The sequence below is a fragment of the Carassius gibelio genome, chromosome B9, assembly GCF_023724105.1.
Source record: "Carassius gibelio isolate Cgi1373 ecotype wild population from Czech Republic chromosome B9, carGib1.2-hapl.c, whole genome shotgun sequence".
In the NCBI taxonomy this organism is placed as follows: Eukaryota; Metazoa; Chordata; class Actinopteri; order Cypriniformes; family Cyprinidae; genus Carassius; species Carassius gibelio.
In genome coordinates, this window is record NC_068404.1 from 29,701,007 (window position 1) to 29,718,098 (window position 17,092).

The following is a 17,092-nucleotide window of genomic DNA, read 5'->3' on the forward strand; positions in this document are numbered from 1 at the left end:
AAGTATTAATACTGTAAGTCTTTCAAGTGTCCTAAAAATCACTAGACTTTTTTTTTTTTTTTTTAAACCCTACAACTAATAAAAGTCCCTTCCTGAATGACATCATCCCACAGGAAGTGACATCATGATTGGAGCTCAAACATCAGTGAGTATCAATAGATCTGATGAATTCTGTGATGTTTTTTGATGTTAGCTGCTTTGGGTTTCTCTAAAGCTCAGATTGATCATTTCAATGTTCAGTAAGATGTTGACTGATTTGTTGTTTGTGGCTGAAGGTGATCTGACGTCTCTCAGTGTTTGACCAGCTCATGCTTTCATCTCATTCATCAGAACAGTAAGTGCTGCTCATTTTCAGTCTGAGTTTAAACCAATTCATGAAAACAGTTTGTTAACTTCACAATTGTGCTGACTTCACATGCAAAACTTTAGGCTTCACAGTAAAAAAAAAAAAAAAAAAAAAAAAAAAAAAAGCATTTATCACAAATCACGTGGCTTTTATATATATACTGTATATCAGTATTTCTGTTTTGTTTTGGCATGTTTTATGTATTTATGTATTTAAGAATGTTTAAATATTTAAAAGTCAACATGTGTGCACATTTCTAGAGTTTATCTTTTTATTTCACTTGGTTTTGCTTTGATAAAAAAGTTGTGCTTAGTATTTTTGTTTTGTTTTCCAGCATACTATTGAAAATACTATTGCACTCACTTTTTTTAATGACACTTTGGATGAATATTTTGCTTCTTGTTTATTAAAAAACACTCAAGTTTGTGACAGGCCTGACTTTGAGTATTACTTCTATAGAAGATAAACATCAGCATTTTCTGTATTAAATCAGATTTTATGATGTTCTCAGGACAAAGATCCGTGCATCAGTTTCTGTCTGGATCAGGTACTAGTGCACCTTTTTTAGAAACCGCACATGCAGACAATGTTTCTGTTTTTGTCCAGCATTATGTAAGCCTCCAGATCCAGCAAAGGAAGACTTTAATATGCTGACCTCAGGTGTTAAAATACTGACCACTGGTTTCCCTTCTGGCCAGTTTACATCAGCTGCTCATTACTGTCAGTTATTATTGAGTGATGCAACAGTGTAGTGTAGTGTCCAGTACTGCAAAACAAAGAGAATTTTCTTTCCTTTAGAGAATCCAAGTCGTCGATTCGTCATTCGTCATCGTAAGACGAGTCAGATGTGAAATTGTGATAATGTCCTTGTGGATCTCTTCTGTGTTTGTTGCCATCAGTGTTCGAGTCATCATCTTGCTGCTGCTCTTGTTTTTCTCATTACTAGTGTCTCTGATGAAATATGTGTGAACATTTTCTGTGGACTCTGAGAAAAGCTATTTAATTTGTTTTCTGTGAAGAGCCTAACAAAGTATTTGGACCTTGAGAGATGATGACGCTGGAAACACATTCAGAAGAGGAGATTCACATACATGTGTGTTTGTCATCACTGTCCACACAAACTCTCGATGCCCATAATAGAGAAAGATTAGATGGTGTTCAGCCATCAGGAGAGATGCTGTCTAACATCCTGAAAAACCCTTCAGTAATCAGTAAAACATGGGGTTTGAGAAATGAATGAATAAATGTGCATTAAAAACACGAGTTAAAATGTACATTGAAAATGAATACATTTAATTTAAATAAATACACTGATAACTTTAAAAAAAAGATAATGAAAAAAATAAACATTTCTGATTATTACAGTACCAATGTTGAGACTGAGTAATAAATAATAAGAGAGAGAGAGTGTGTGTGTAAGAAAAAGTGTGTGTGTTTATGTGTGTGTGTGTGTATGTCTGTCTGTCTGTCTGAGAGAGAGAGAGAGAGAGAGAGAGAGAGTGAGAGTGTCTGTGTGTGTGTGTGTGTGTCTGTGTGTGTCTGAGAGAGAGAGTGTGTGTGTGTGTGTGAGAGAGAGAGAGAGAGAGAGAGAGAGTGTGTCTGTGTGTGTGTGCATTTGCGTGTGTGTGAGTGAGAGAGTGAGTGCGTGCGTGTGTGTGTGTGCGCGCGTGTCTGAGAGAGTGTGTGTGTGTTTGAGAGAGAGAGAGAGTGTCTGTGTGTGTGTGTGCATGTGCGTGTGTGTGAGTGAGAAAGTGAGTTTGTGCGTGTGTGTGTGTGTGCGCGCGTGTCTGAGAGAGAGAGAGTGTGTGTGAATGAGTGTGTGTGTGTGTGAGAGAGAGAGAAGCAGAACGAGGTATAGATGGCTGTTTTCTAACCTGTAATGTTCCTCTCACCGACACAATGAAGAGTCGAGAGTATCTGATGCAGGTCCAGCGCTCCTATTTTAGGACTGTAGCAGTCTGGGAGGAAAACACTCCTCCACATCAGCTGCAGAACTATTGAACTCATTCAGAGGAATTAAACCAGCAGATCGATGCGTTCGCATGTGAATCACTGCAGCGGACAGAAAAACAGGACTTCACCCTCAGGCCTGCTGAGCAGAAACACACAGCGCTTCTGAGAACAGAATAAATCCAGATCTCACTGGATTCATCACAGTCTCGCAGCATTAACAGCGGCCGACTGACCTCTGAAAAGAGTCTTCTTCTCATTCATACACCTGCCAGAGTCATTCAGTCTGAGACATTACTCTGTGTTTGCTGGAAACATCCTCGACATGTTCCACGTGGAGCAGACTGATCTGAATCTGTGAACTGAAGAAACCACACTGATCTAACAGAAGATGTACGAGCTGATCAGTAGAGCTCTGATCTCATCTGATTCATATCCGAGCGTTGAACAGAATTAGACAGATTTGATCTGCCTTCACTAGGCTTTCATTTCTAGAATTTCGGTTAAAGTGTCATATATTTCAGCATCATTCCTCCAGTCTTCAGAGTCACATGATCTTCAGAAATCATGAAAATATGATGATTTACTGCTCAAGAAACATTTCTGATTATTAATAATGTTGAAAACTGTTGTGCTGCACAACATTTTGGTGGAAACTGTGATGTGTTTTTATTTCTCAGGATTCACAGATGAACAGAAAGTTCAAAAGAACAGCATTCATTTGAAACAGGAATCTTTTGTAACATTAGAAAATGATTTATGATCCATTTAAAGCAGGCTTGAGAAATACAACAAGTATTATTTTCTTCCAACAACAACTAAATCCTGTGAACTTTTGAACAGTGGTGTTTTAGATCAAGAAAAAACTTGTTTCACTCGTTTGTTTGCTCATCCGTTCATGTTGACCGCTCTCTTCGTCTCGTTGGCACACATTAAAGTCTTGTTAAAGTGCTTGAACATGAATCTGTTTGAGAACAACTGATCTTTACTCCTCCTTCGTCTCTGTGCTGTCAGAGATTACAGATGACAGGAACCAGAGACCAGCGTCTCATACTGACACTAAACTCACAGCAGATGCTTTGATGACGGCTCAGAGAATGTGTTTGTGTTTGTGCATTAATAGTGCACTTCATTATTGATGACTGAGCTCATGCATTTACAATCACATCTGACTCGACTCATCTGTTTAGAGGTCTTTCTAACAAAGCCATAGCAGCCAGTCAGATCACCTTGAAGCATTCTTCCTCTCTGTGTTGTGTATGACAGCCCCTTTCATCTTACTCTCTTTCTGAGCTGTTTCACTGTTAGGTTCACGTTTAAAGAGCCCGAGAGATCAATAACTGATCGATTAAAATGTGCTGAGCAGCAGCTAACTCTCATCTCTAAAATAAAGGATCAAAGAGGATCAAAGCTTCTTTTAAACTTCTTTTAAACTAGCCATTGATTTTCGCAACTTATTTATATTTGCTCTATTATTTTAATAATTTGCTTTTGTTTGCACAAATAACTTTTTCATGAGTTTTACTTGAGTCACACATCGAGCCTTCAGTCTCTAATGCTCCGAGCACAAGTGCTTTCTTTAAATGAAATCTTACCCAGATCTTTTCTGGGATTATATGATGTGATGTTATTTCAATTTGTCTTTATATCTCACCGTCCACATCATAATAGTTGCAGATTAACTGATGTTCCAGGTGAGTGGTATAAATACATGAGTGTGTAATCTTATGCACAATGAAACAACAAGCAAAACACTGATTCTTGAAAAATAAATTAATTTCTAAATGGTGGATTTGTCAAGTAAAAACTAATTTATTTATATTTTAAAATGTGTCCCAGCAGTACAAAAGCAGTCATCAGTATCACAGATATATTTGTCGCAATAGACAACAATACCTTGTATGGGTCAAAATTATATTTTTTTCTTTTACGCCAAAAATCAGTAGGATATTAAGTAAAGATCATGCTCCATAAAGAGATTTTGTAAATCAGATAGAGTAAATATATCATAACTTAATTTCTGATGAATAAAAAAAAAATTGCTAAGAATTCATTTGAACAAATTTAAAGATGATTTTCTCAATATTTAGATTTTTTGCTCCCTCAGATTCCAGATTTTCAAATAGTTGTATCTCAGACAAAAATTGTCCGATCTTAACTGATTTAGCTTTCAGATGATGTATACATAAAAAAAAATCAATTAAAAGTCACCTTATGACTGGTTTTTTGGTCCGGGGTCACAAAATGTTTTACCAGCTTCATAAAGAGGAAAATAAGAGTGTTAATGGTATACATTTGATCAGATATGAAACTAGTATAATTCCATCATTATTCAGATCGCTCTAGTTCAGATGTTGTGAAGTGTTAAGGATATTGCTGCTGGTAAAGTGGTGTGTCTCAGTCTCTAAATGCAAATCAGATTTCTGTCACATGATCTCACTTGATGATGAGTGACAGGACGTTTTGTCACTTGCTTGTTGAAGAACCTGCCCTTTCACTCGTCTTCATCTCATGGATGTCTGGCTTTGTGCTTTTCATCGAGCAGCAGCGTGATTTAATTATGAGTGAGATGACAGCAGAATAATTTACGTCGTCATTCTTTCCAATGGGGAAAAATGCAAATCAGGGTAATAGAGGTTAGTTGGCGTATCTGAGTGTGTCTTAACTGTGATTTATTTCCTAATGCCTTTGCTGCAGATGAGCAGAATCGCTCCCAGCTTCATATGTTTGTCTAAAAGGCTGAATCATTCAGCTCTCACAGACTAAACCCGACTTCAGATGGGGTCATTTGTGAAGCAGATCTATTTGATATTGATGATTGGTTTCTCTTCCCCAATCACATACAGATACAGACCACAGTTCACTACACAAAGTACATGTTGTCTTTTACGCATTTCTGCTACAGAAGATGAAACTGTAGCGAGTAAAACTGCAAGGCCTTATGCAGTATACAGGGACTTATGCAGATTTCTTAAAATAATTAGCAGATTTCCTCTCAGACCTCCCTTCTCTCTGGAGACGTTGATAATACAAATGATGAATTAGGCATTCATCGGACGGAATTTATCTTATTAATATAGATATTGTACCTCAAAGTGATGATGTTCCTGACCACTACCTTGTATCATGCATGCTGCATACAGTATTGTTCAAAATAATAGCAGTACAATGTGACTAACCAGAATAATCAAGGTTTTTAGTATATTTTTTATTGCTACGTGGCAAACAAGTTACCAGTAGGTTCAGTAGATTGTCAGAAAACAAACAAGACCCAGCATTCATGATATGCACGCTCTTAAGGCTGTGCAATTGGGCAATTAGTTGAAAGGGGTGTGTTCAAAAAAATAGCAGTGTCTACCTTTGACTGTACAAACTCAAAACTATTTTGTACAAACATTTTTTTTTCTGGGATTTAGCAATCCTGTGAATCACTAAACTAATATTTAGTTGTATGACCACAGTTTTTTAAAACTGCTTGACATCTGTGTGGCATGGAGTCAACCAACTTGTGGCACCTCTCAGCTGTTATTCCACTCCATGATTCTTTAACAACATTCCACAATTCATTCACATTTCTTGGTTTTGCTTCAGAAACAGCATTTTTGATATCACCCCACAAGTTCTCAATTGGATTAAGGTCTGGAGATTGGGCTGGCCACTCCATAACATTAATTTTGTTGGTTTGGAACCAAGACTTTGCCCGTTTACTAGTGTGTTTTGGGTCATTGTCTTGTTGAAACAACCATTTCAAGGGCATGTCCTCTTCAGCATAGGGCCAGGCACGTGCACAGGTAGGGCTCAACCTGTGCGGAGCACATGCCCTTTTTGCCCTTACACTCCGAAGTGCCCTTTTTTTGGTGGTGTTTTTTTTTTTTTTTTTTTTTTTATCAATGCTATTGGTCACCCTTTACGTCTGTCTGTCTGTTTTACAAATATTTAGCAAATGAAAGTTCTTAAAACCAGCTTGTGTAAATCTTATTCGATTCTCAAGCTGTCAGTAAGCTGATAACTCCGCCCCCTCTATATTCATTGAATCAACTGAAGTTCCACAGCAGCTGCACAGTAGACAACAGCTGAGCTGAACAAAGTTTTGCGAAGGGTAAATAAATATCTTGTTGTTTGAATAAGTACTACTAAACACTATGTCTTTAAAGGCTCATATTTTATTTATTGGATGTCTGTCTGACTGACTGAGACAATATATAGCTAACACTTAAATAGCCTATGCATACAGTAGCATTTCATCTTTTATAAAATGCGATTTTGGCCAAATGCATTTTACCACAGGAAAAACTGAGCGCTCCGTCTATATAGCTAAAAAAACTAGTTTGTAACTTGTAGATGAAAATGTAATGTGATGCCGTTTTAATGACGGACAAAAAAAAAATTCACATTTGCACACATTCGCTGGTCAAAAACTATATATTGATAAGTAATACAACAACATATAATTTGTTTTTACCATCGGAAAATCATAACAGGTGCGCCCCCGTGCTGTTTCGTGCTGGAACTAACACAAAGCGACGAGTGATCCTCGTCACCTTTATAACTATATTTCTAAGAAATTTCTTCTTTGATTTATGATTGCTGATACACTTAATTTATTAACATTCAGGCTAATCATGTTATGGTATACTCTCCGCTCGTCCTCACATGTATAAAATGTAGTAAAACATGGTTTTACTACAGTAATGTAGTAGTAACTAAAAAAAAAAAAAAAAAAAAAAAAAATACAGATCACTGTGAAATCTTTATATTTTATCATGCCGAATTTAATTAATGATTCATTCCAAGGCTTCATTTATTTGATCCAAAATACAGCAAAAACAGTAATATTGTGTAATATTTGTACAATTTTAAATAACTGTTTTCTATTTGAATATATTTTAAAATGTAATTTATTTTTGTGATCAAAGCTGAATTTTCAGCATCATTACTCCAGTTCAGTACTCTTCAGTGTCACGTGATCCTTCAGAAATGCTTTTCACTGCAACTGTACTTTTCACACTATTTTTATTTATTTTTTCATTGCTGGCTTATTTTAGGGAAAGTGTAGTGAATAAGAGACCAACATCCCTGGTCCACCACAGTATCAAGTATTTTGCCAGGTATGCAGATACATGTTGGATATGTTAGAGTAACGGTATGGCTATAGTTTCTTATAATCTGGAATTGAGTTGGACATAATTACTTAAATTATATTTCAAGAAAGTTTGTCAAAAATACTTGACTCATTGCTCAGCTTCCCCTCTTCTCAATGTCATTCATAATCATGTTAACCAAATAATACAAATTAACTTATAAAACCAAACAGAATAGCTAAAAAAGAGAATATATATAATTTATTTTTTACTAAATAATCTTGATATAAAAAAAGGGAGGGGGTGCCCTTTTTCAGTTTCAGCACATGCCCCTCAAAAGGTCTGTGCACGGCCCTGCATAGGGCAACATGACCTCTTCAAGTATTTTAACATATGCAAACTGATCCATGATCCCTGGTATGCGATAAATAGGCCCAACACCATAGTAGGAGAAACATGCCCATATCATGATGCTTGCACCTCCATGCTTCACTGTCTTCACTGTGTACTGTGGCTTAAATTCAGAGTTTGGGGGTCGTCTCACAAACTGCCTGTGGCCCTTGGACCCAAAAAGAACAATTTTACTCTCATCAGTCCACAAAATGTTCCTCCATTTCTCTTTAGGCCAGTTGATGTGTTCTTTGGCAAATTGTAACCTCTTCTGCACATGCCTTTTTTTTAACAGAGGGACTTTGCGGGGGATTCTTGAAAATAGATTAGCTTCACACAGACGTCTTCTAACTGTCACAGTACTTACAGGTAACTCCAGACTGTCTTTGATCATCCTGGAGGTGATCATTGGCTGAGCCTTTGCCATTCTGGTTATTCTTCTATCCATTTTGATGGTTGTCTTCCGTTTTCTTCCACGTCTCTCTGGTTTTGCTCTCCATTTTAAGGCATTGGAGATCATTTTAGCTGAACAGCCTATCATTTTTTGCACCTCTTTATAGGTTTTCCCCTCTCAATCAACTTTTTAATCAAAGTACGCTGTTCTTCTGAACAATGTCTTGAACGACCCATTTTCCTCAGCTTTCAAATGCATGTTCAACAAGTGTTGGCTTCATCCTTAAATAGGGGCCACCTGATTCACACCTGTTTCTTCACAAAATTGATGACCTCAGTGATTGAATGCCACACTGCTATTTTTTTGAACACATCCCTTTCAACTAATTCAACTAATTGCCCAATTGCACAGCCTTAAGAGCGTGCATATCATGAATGCTGGGTCTCATTTGTTTTCTGAGAATCTACTGAACCTACTGGTAACTTGTTTGCCACGTAGCAATAAAAAAATATACGAAAAACCTTGATTATTCTGGTTAGTCACATTGTACTGCTATTATTTTGAACAATACTGTATTACTGATACTACATGACTCTGCGTTATCATCATTATTTGAATTTTACTTGTTACGATTTCAAATGACTTGCTTTTTGCGTCAGACCCAGGCTGCATCTCATTGCTATATCAATGCTGTGTTTGACACTATAGATCATGACATACTCATAGATAGATTACAAAACTATAGGAGTATTCAGCAGCAGGCTTTAAGATGGTTTAGGTCCTACCTGTCCGATTGTTGTTACTTTGTTTATTTAAAAGGGCAATCATCTCAATTAACACCAGGAAAGTATGGAGTGCCACAAGTATCCGTCCTAGGTCCTCTGCTATTTTCAATATACATGTTGCCCCTTGGTAATATTATTAGAAGATACAGGATTACTTTCCATTGTTATGCTGATGATACTCAGCTATATATCTCAACGAGACCAAATGAAACTTCTAAATTATCTAAGCTAACAGAGTGTGTTGAAAATGTAAAAGATTGGATGACAAATGATTTTATCCAATTAAATTCGGATAAGACAGATATTACTATTGGACCAAAAAACACTACACAGAATCTTGTAGATTACAATCTGCAACTAGACGAATGTACTGTTACTTCTTCTACAATCAAAAATCTGGGTGTTATATTAGACAGCAACTTGTCTTTTAAAAACCATATTTCCAATGTTACAAAAACTGCATTCTTCCGTCTTAGAAACATTGCCAAGCTACGAAACATGTTATCTGTTTCTGATGCAGAAAAGCTAGTTCATGCATTCATGACCTCTAGACTGGACTATTGCACTTCTAGGTGGTTGTCCTGCTTCGTCAATAAACAAGCTACAGGTCGTCCAAAATGCAGCAGCTAGAGTCCTTACCAGGTCAAGAAAAAAAATATGATCATATTACCCCAATTTTACAGTCGTACCTATAAGGCCCTAAATGGTTTCAACCCATTCTCACTCCAAAGGCGTCAAAAACCGAAGCATGGTCAAGCGCCCCTAGCGTCACTTTTATGACGCCAAATGTGCCTCTCGGCGTCGAATATCGAAGCACTACGACCTTCATTGCTTTCAGTGGGAAACTTTTGGCGTCAGAATTCGACACGACGAGGACATGAGATGTTTATCGCTATGAAATCACGTTCAAGAAGTCTCATTCAGCACACATCGCGATACTTGCTATCAGTTCCACAGTTTGGGTGAGTAGTCCTAAATACGCTCTTTTAATGCCTTTTATAAATGTATTCTGTCTTATTTATTAATCAGATTAGTGCCATATGTTTAATCGCGGTATTATATCGGTCATCCGCGGCTGTCTTTGAGTTTCATTGCGTTTAAATAAATGAACACAGCTGCTAATTAGTGTGATTAAACTATATCTGCCACGTGACGTGCCATAGACCTTCAATCCGTTTTATATTATTATTAATTTCAGGATCAATGATGTAAGTTGTATTTGTAGTAAAATCATGGTAATCACGACTCTTACAATAGTAATAAATGAAATGTGAAGTTAAAACACAGTAAACAGGACATTAGTAACTGTAACTGTAGTTTTACTATGGTATATTAATAATCAATACAACAATACAATAATCACCAAACCAGCTGTTTGTATCACTGTAATGTTAGTGTTTTTATGTGCTTTTATATGACAGATATCACAGTAATCATATGTTCTGTACCATGCTTTTAATACCTTTTAATGTAAATCCAAAAAAAAAAACAAAAAATCAAATTAAAAATAAATAATAAAACATGCATTTTTCCATTTTGCAGTTCATTCATATCAATTTATATTTAAATATATATTTATATATATTTATTATATCTAAATATTTTGCTCACAGATCATTATTGACATTCTGTATATAATTCAATTTTATTTTCTCTCCCCTTTTTTTATTTTTTTGTATATTTTTAGCTGAAAAGACGTAAAGGAAGCCCAGTGGTGTTTCTGGAGAGCTATTCCTTCAGAAATGGAGAAGACAGAAAGCTGCGGAGGCAGATATATGCAGCAGTAAGTCTGTGATAGTTTGTCCCTTTTATCAAACATTCCTGCTGTTATAATTTGTACAGCATTTGTTGTTTCTTAAACTGTTGCACTGTCCAAATACCCACACTTGCCATCTTTGCACTTGACCACTTGATTTCTTATTTGACGTCTTTCCTGTATTTGGCCTAGTGTTCAAGTGAGCATGATGACCACAAGTGTGTGTCGAACTTTTCATGACCTGATGACTGTGTTTCCCAATCCTGGTCCTGGAGAACCCCAGCACTGCATGGTTTTGGTGTCTCTCTTATCTGACAAACACACTTTTGAGGTCTTGGAGTCTTCACTGATGAGCTGATGAGTTGAATCAGGTGTGTTTGATCAGGGAGACATCTCAAATGTGCAGTGTTGGGCTTCTCCAGGACCAGGATTGGGAGCCACTGCCTTATGGGACACAGGTTTAGTGTGTGTTAAGGACGCTGTGCTTTGGCATTATTAAGACCGGGCAAAGTCTCGTTCACACACTGTCACGTACACACACTCTCAAGTGGCCAAGACTGCAAGTGTGGGTATCTGGACAGGGTCAAAGTCTTAAAAATGATCCCTAAACACAGTCGCACATCGCAGTCTTAATAATCCAGTTTAACACTTGTATGATATTGTACAAGCCCCAGGACGGTCTCATCTGACACTATCAGAATAATTCATATGACTATAGCTTGCTATTAATTACTTGCTTTCTTGCTTTACTTGCTTAATTATACAGCATCTTTACAGAGGTGTAATGTACAAGTTGCACGTAATTAATAATATTTCCTTCCTTCTGTCTTACAGGATTTTTTTGAGATAATGCTGTTCTTCTTTTTCAGGTCTGAAATATCAAGCTCAACAGCTCACTCAAGAGCCAACCCTCACAAACCTTCCTAAAAACTAAAAGAGCTATTACTGAGTCTCAGCGAATCTTGCCATGATCAGCTCTTCCCAGGTACATTTGTTTAGAATATTTTTTAATCAACATTTACTCATCAAATGCTCTGACCTTAATCTTATTTTAAATTAACTTAATTATGTTTAATGAGCAATGTTAATTGCACAAGGAGTAAGTAGAGATTATCTTGTTTCACAGAAGAGAAGGAAGACCAAGGAAATGATTTGCTCAGGATGAGAAATGAAGATGGCCATCTTGTGCTCAAACAAACAGAAGTCCTCTGGTATGTGTGTGTTGAAGCAATGCTGTGTTATACAACATTTTATGATGATCTCTCACAGAACTGGTCATGTCAGCCTTAAAGCAGCTTGAAGAATGGTAAGTGTACAGTACTACAAGGGCCATAGTTGCTCACCCTGCTAAAATCACACAGAACATAAGCTGAACTCTCTGTCCATTAAACAACTTCATCTGGATTGCTTGTTTCACTTTGACCAGGTCTGGGATCTTAGGACTGAGAGATCCTCTGGCTGAGAGAAGCTACACCACATCAGTGCTGGATATCAACCACAAACTGTTTCCAGACACGACAGAAGAAGATCATGATGGGGAGATGAAACCAGTTTAGATGTGATGATGGGAATCATTATTTTCTGGAACAGTATCTCATGTCTTATATGTATCACATGATCTGTATCACAGTTGACTGGATGGGACTGTGTGACTTTTAAGGACATTTCATCACTCATCTGTGTGAACTGATTTATATATGAGGTTAATGTATTTTTGATGATAATTATTTTCATTGAATCTTATTCGTCTTGATGCTACTTTATCAACTTTATAGTCTATGCTTCAATAAAATGAAAATGGTGAATATTGTGTTCTGAAGATTCTTGGTAAATACATAATTTTACTAGGTAGGCTCATATGTGTTTATTTTAGACTTGGAAAAACGACATATTAATTATTGGGATTATTTTTTATTTAAGACATAAACATTTTTGATCGGATTAATAACATCTGGGACATCAGTACACCAGAAAGTAATTTTTTTATATTTTAGTAACAAATATGCAATTTTTTTGTGAAATAAAGGGAGTTACGAGATTAATTATTCTGCATTACAAGATGTTGCCATGGGCTTTTTTGTTACAAACACTTGAGGGATAACTGAGAATGTAGCAGGAATGATCAATGGGATCTTGTACTGCATTAAAACCAAGAGCACACACATGATGTCCAGCACCTGAGGAGCAAGATACAGTGAGGGTGAGGAGGACATTTTTACACTGATTTTTGCTAATTAGTTATATATATATATATATATATATATATATATATATATATATATATAAATTAATATTCTTAGCACTGCATGAATTTGTCCTTGTGTAATAGTGAAGTATCACAATGTGTATACACTGTCCTTGATTACTGCTTTACAGTGGGGAATAGATAAAGGCAAGTTGTTGCAGGTTCATCCATTATATTTCTTGCCATTTACTTAAAAAATCAAAGAAATAATCTATTATTTTCATTATTAAATCATTTCTTTCTAATTTTTCCATGTTTCATCAGATGGCCTCACAATGTCCTGTCAAAAGGTATAATAGCAATGATGTAAGAATTAGAAAACAGAGGACTGTGAAAACTGTCAGATATAAATGTGACTCAGCTCAGTTTGTTGTCCATGATGAGGAGAATACATATATGTAGGTTTTACTGCCCTTCTACCCCCAGGGGCCCAGTAGCACCCCCCGGAAGAGCCCAAAACTGTACATTTCAAATGGCTGTAAATCAGAGTCCAATTAACATATCAAAGAGAAAATGGGCAGGATTATTACTTATGCTATGCTGATAAAATAATGTTGAGCTCAGTTTTCAGAAATAAATGGAAAGCTGACATAAAGGCATTTTAAATATTGCTCACTGTAAAATACCACATTTCAGCCTGCCTCTCAAATATATCATGGAGGTTTGCACAATGAACATATTTAGATGTCCAGTTTTCCTTAAAATAAATAATTTATTTCGTTTCGTTAATAAAAAGTTTTAAACTTCATTACCCACAAGCCTCTGTCGTTCTATCTATGCAAAGGCAACACTAGGGGGCTGTTTTTTGTAGTTCATTGAAGTTATGCTTAGGGTTAGGAATAGGATCTCGCTAAAGATGTCATTTTTCTCAAGATAGCAACACTTCATTGTTGACTTAATATATTACTAATGTGATGATAGGAGCAAAACATACTTTTTAACATGATGCGCTGTTTAATATGGGTTAAAAGATAGTCCAACCACAGACTGTCCTGAAAATTCATAGCCAATGACATCAAAGCTGAGCAGCGGTGTCACACTTCCTCATCCATTTATGACCGATGTCTTTCGTTTTTCGGCTGAAGGGATAGATTCGGTTAACAATAGATTAAGCTTGCTACTTATTAGATTATGTTTTATTAACGTCTTCACCTTCCTCCGTTGTTCAACTTGAAAAAAATTGGGCAATATTGATGTGCACATGCCCAATATGTCTTAAATATAAGACACATTTTTAAGATTTTTATTTATTTTTTGACCAAAGACAAATATATTTACTAATCAAATGATGTGCTTCTAAAATGTACATTGTATATTACATTGTGTTTTAAAGTTAAAATTGTTCACATTTGTGTTTCTGTGATTTACCATTCTCTACCATTTGAACTCTAGGAATAAAAACAGAAATTATAAATGAATGAATGAACAAATAAATACATAAAGCATAATGAACATGCATATTTTTGTAAGGATCTTCCATTATTTATTGATATGTCAAACTCATTTAAAGACAACATGCCCAAATTACTACACAGCATCCTCTGTCACCAAGCTCGTTTTTGCCACCATAAAGAATAAAAAGGCAGTTATGTTGTAAACATTAACTATTTTCAGTATGCAAATGAAAATGCTTTTATTAAAATACAAAACAGTAAATACAGTATGTCTTTCAGAGAACACTGGAAAAAGATAAATTATTTTAAAAATTAAATTGACCAAAATGTTATACAACACAATGTAAATGTTTCAAACTCACAAAAAACACCATGAAGACATAAATGTCAAGTGTGCAATATCATCTATAAAACTCTATCAGCACAGCATCAAATAAACACTGATTGTCTGAACAATGAAAGACAGAGAAAGTGTTCAGGAAAACAAACACCTGCTAGCTTTGACATAACATCATGATTTCACTTCATGACTGGAGCTAGCGGATGACTGTGTATGAATATCTCCTTTACTAAAACTCTTAAAGTCTAAAAAGTTTACTGTATGAAGCTTGAAAAAGAGAACAAAATGCTTTATCAATACGAAAAATACTATGTTTAACTATTGTTTTCATCACTGGTTCTGTAATGTATTCATTATGAGCTTATAATTAAAACAAAGTTACATCTTCTGCAAAAATCAAACCACTGCAAAGTCTAATCACTGATCCAGGGACCATTTCTGTGTGTGCGGGGGAAAAAGAGTTAACGAGGTGAGTCCTTGTGCATGATGGAGAACTAGCATTATCTGCAAAAAATCCTGTAAGACAGAAGGAAGGAAATATTATTAATTACGTGCAACTTGTACATTACACCTCTGTAAAGATGCTGTATAATTAAGCAAGTAAAGCAAGAAAGCAAGTAATTAATAGCAAGCTATAGTCATATGAATTATTCTGATAGTGTCAGATGAGACCGTCCTGGGGCTTGTACAATATCATACAAGTGTTAAACTGGATTATTAAGACTGTGATGTGCGACTGTGTTTAGGGATCATTTTTAAGACTTTGACCCCGTCCAGATACCCACACTTGCAGTCTTGGCCACTTGAGAGTGTGTGTACGTGACAGTGTGTGAACGAGACTTTGCCCGGTCTTAATAATGCCAAAGCACAGCGTCCTTAACACACACTAAACCTGTGTCCCATAAGGCAGTGGCTCCCAATCCTGGTCCTGGAGAAGCCCAACACTGCACATTTGAGATGTCTCCCTGATCAAACACACCTGATTCAACTCATCAGCTCATCAGTGAAGACTCCAAGACCTCAAAAGTGTGTTTGTCAGATAAGAGAGACACCAAAACCATGCAGTGCTGGGGTTCTCCAGGACCAGGATTGGGAAACACAGTCATCAGGTCATGAAAAGTTCGACACACACTTGTGGTCATCATGCTCACTTGAACACTAGGCCAAATACAGGAAAGACGTCAAATAAGTAATCAAGTGGTCAAGTGCAAAGATGGCAAGTGTGGGTATTTGGACAGTGCAACAGTTTAAGAAACAACAAATGCTGTACAAATTATAACAGCAGGAATGTTTGATAAAAGGGACAAACTATCACAGACTTACTGCTGCATATATCTGCCTCCGCAGCTTTCTGTCTTCTCCATTTCTGAAGGAATAGCTCTCCAGAAACACCACTGGGCTTCCTTTACGTCTTTTCAGCTAAAAATATACAAAAAAATAAAAAAAGGGGAGAGAAAATAAAATTGAATTATATACAGAATGTCAATAATGATCTGTGAGCAAAATATTTAGATATAATAAATATATATACATATATATTTAAATATAAACTGATATGAATGAACTGCAAAATGGAAAAATGCATGTTTTATTATTTATTTTTAATTTGATTTTTTTTTTTTTTTTTTGGATTTACATTAAAAGGTATTAAAAGCAGAGGTGTCAAGTAACGAAGTACAAATACTTCGTTACTGATACTTAAGTAGAAATTTGGGGTATCTATACTTTACTTGAGTGATTATTTTTCAGCCGACTTTTTACTTCTACTCCTTACATTTTCAGGCAAGTATCTGTACTTTCTACTCCTTACATTTTAAAAATAGCTTCGTTACTGGTATTTCATTTCGGCTTGTTTACATACCGGCTTGTCATCATTAAAAAAAAAAAAAAAAAAAAAACCTATCCAGATAAATCGCGCCATCCGGATGGAGTGAATTTGATTGTGGTTGGATGAGAAGTATAAACATAAACCATTCCGACACCCTATTGGTCTGTACGCGATCCATCGCACCTGCATGTGACACAAATCACATCACAGTCCAGCCAGGACATAGACAGTTTTGGGTTCGTTTATCAAAAAATATATTTCTTAAAAGTAGGGTTGGGTATGGAACCGGTATCCGATCGACTCAGAGTCAGTCCGCTTAAATTTCACATGAAACCAGCGTCAGACCGGTCTCCTCCCGTCTTTCAGCGCGCTCTTCAATCCGCAGAGGCGCAGACCACGAACGGAGCAGCGCATGCGCACTTAAACAAACAGAGGACACAAGGTATGTGTTTATCGATAGATTGTTAGAATATCCATATCTGTGCAGTTCTTTGTCATAAATACAGTTTACAAAAGGTCACGAGGTAGCAGTCGGTTTCTCATCTGTAAAGTTTTCGCTCATCACACCACAGCTGTTTCCTCC

The 17,092-nt window shown here is 36.2% G+C and overlaps 2 long non-coding RNA genes across 2 annotated transcripts; both read left to right on the plus strand.

Annotated features, from left to right (window-relative positions):
• The first annotated feature begins 230 nt into the window (after window positions 1-230).
• On the plus strand, window positions 231-1,656 carry LOC127964987 (uncharacterized). Its single transcript, XR_008155224.1, has 3 exons — window positions 231-334; window positions 858-893; window positions 1,145-1,656. It is a non-coding gene; the product is annotated as an uncharacterized LOC127964987 (long non-coding RNA).
• An 8,005-nt stretch (window positions 1,657-9,661) lies between these two features.
• Window positions 9,662-11,954, plus strand: LOC127964983 (uncharacterized). The gene is made up of 3 exons (XR_008155218.1): window positions 9,662-9,908; window positions 10,634-11,687; window positions 11,829-11,954. It is a non-coding gene; the product is annotated as an uncharacterized LOC127964983 (long non-coding RNA).
• The last annotated feature ends 5,138 nt before the right edge of the window (window positions 11,955-17,092 follow it).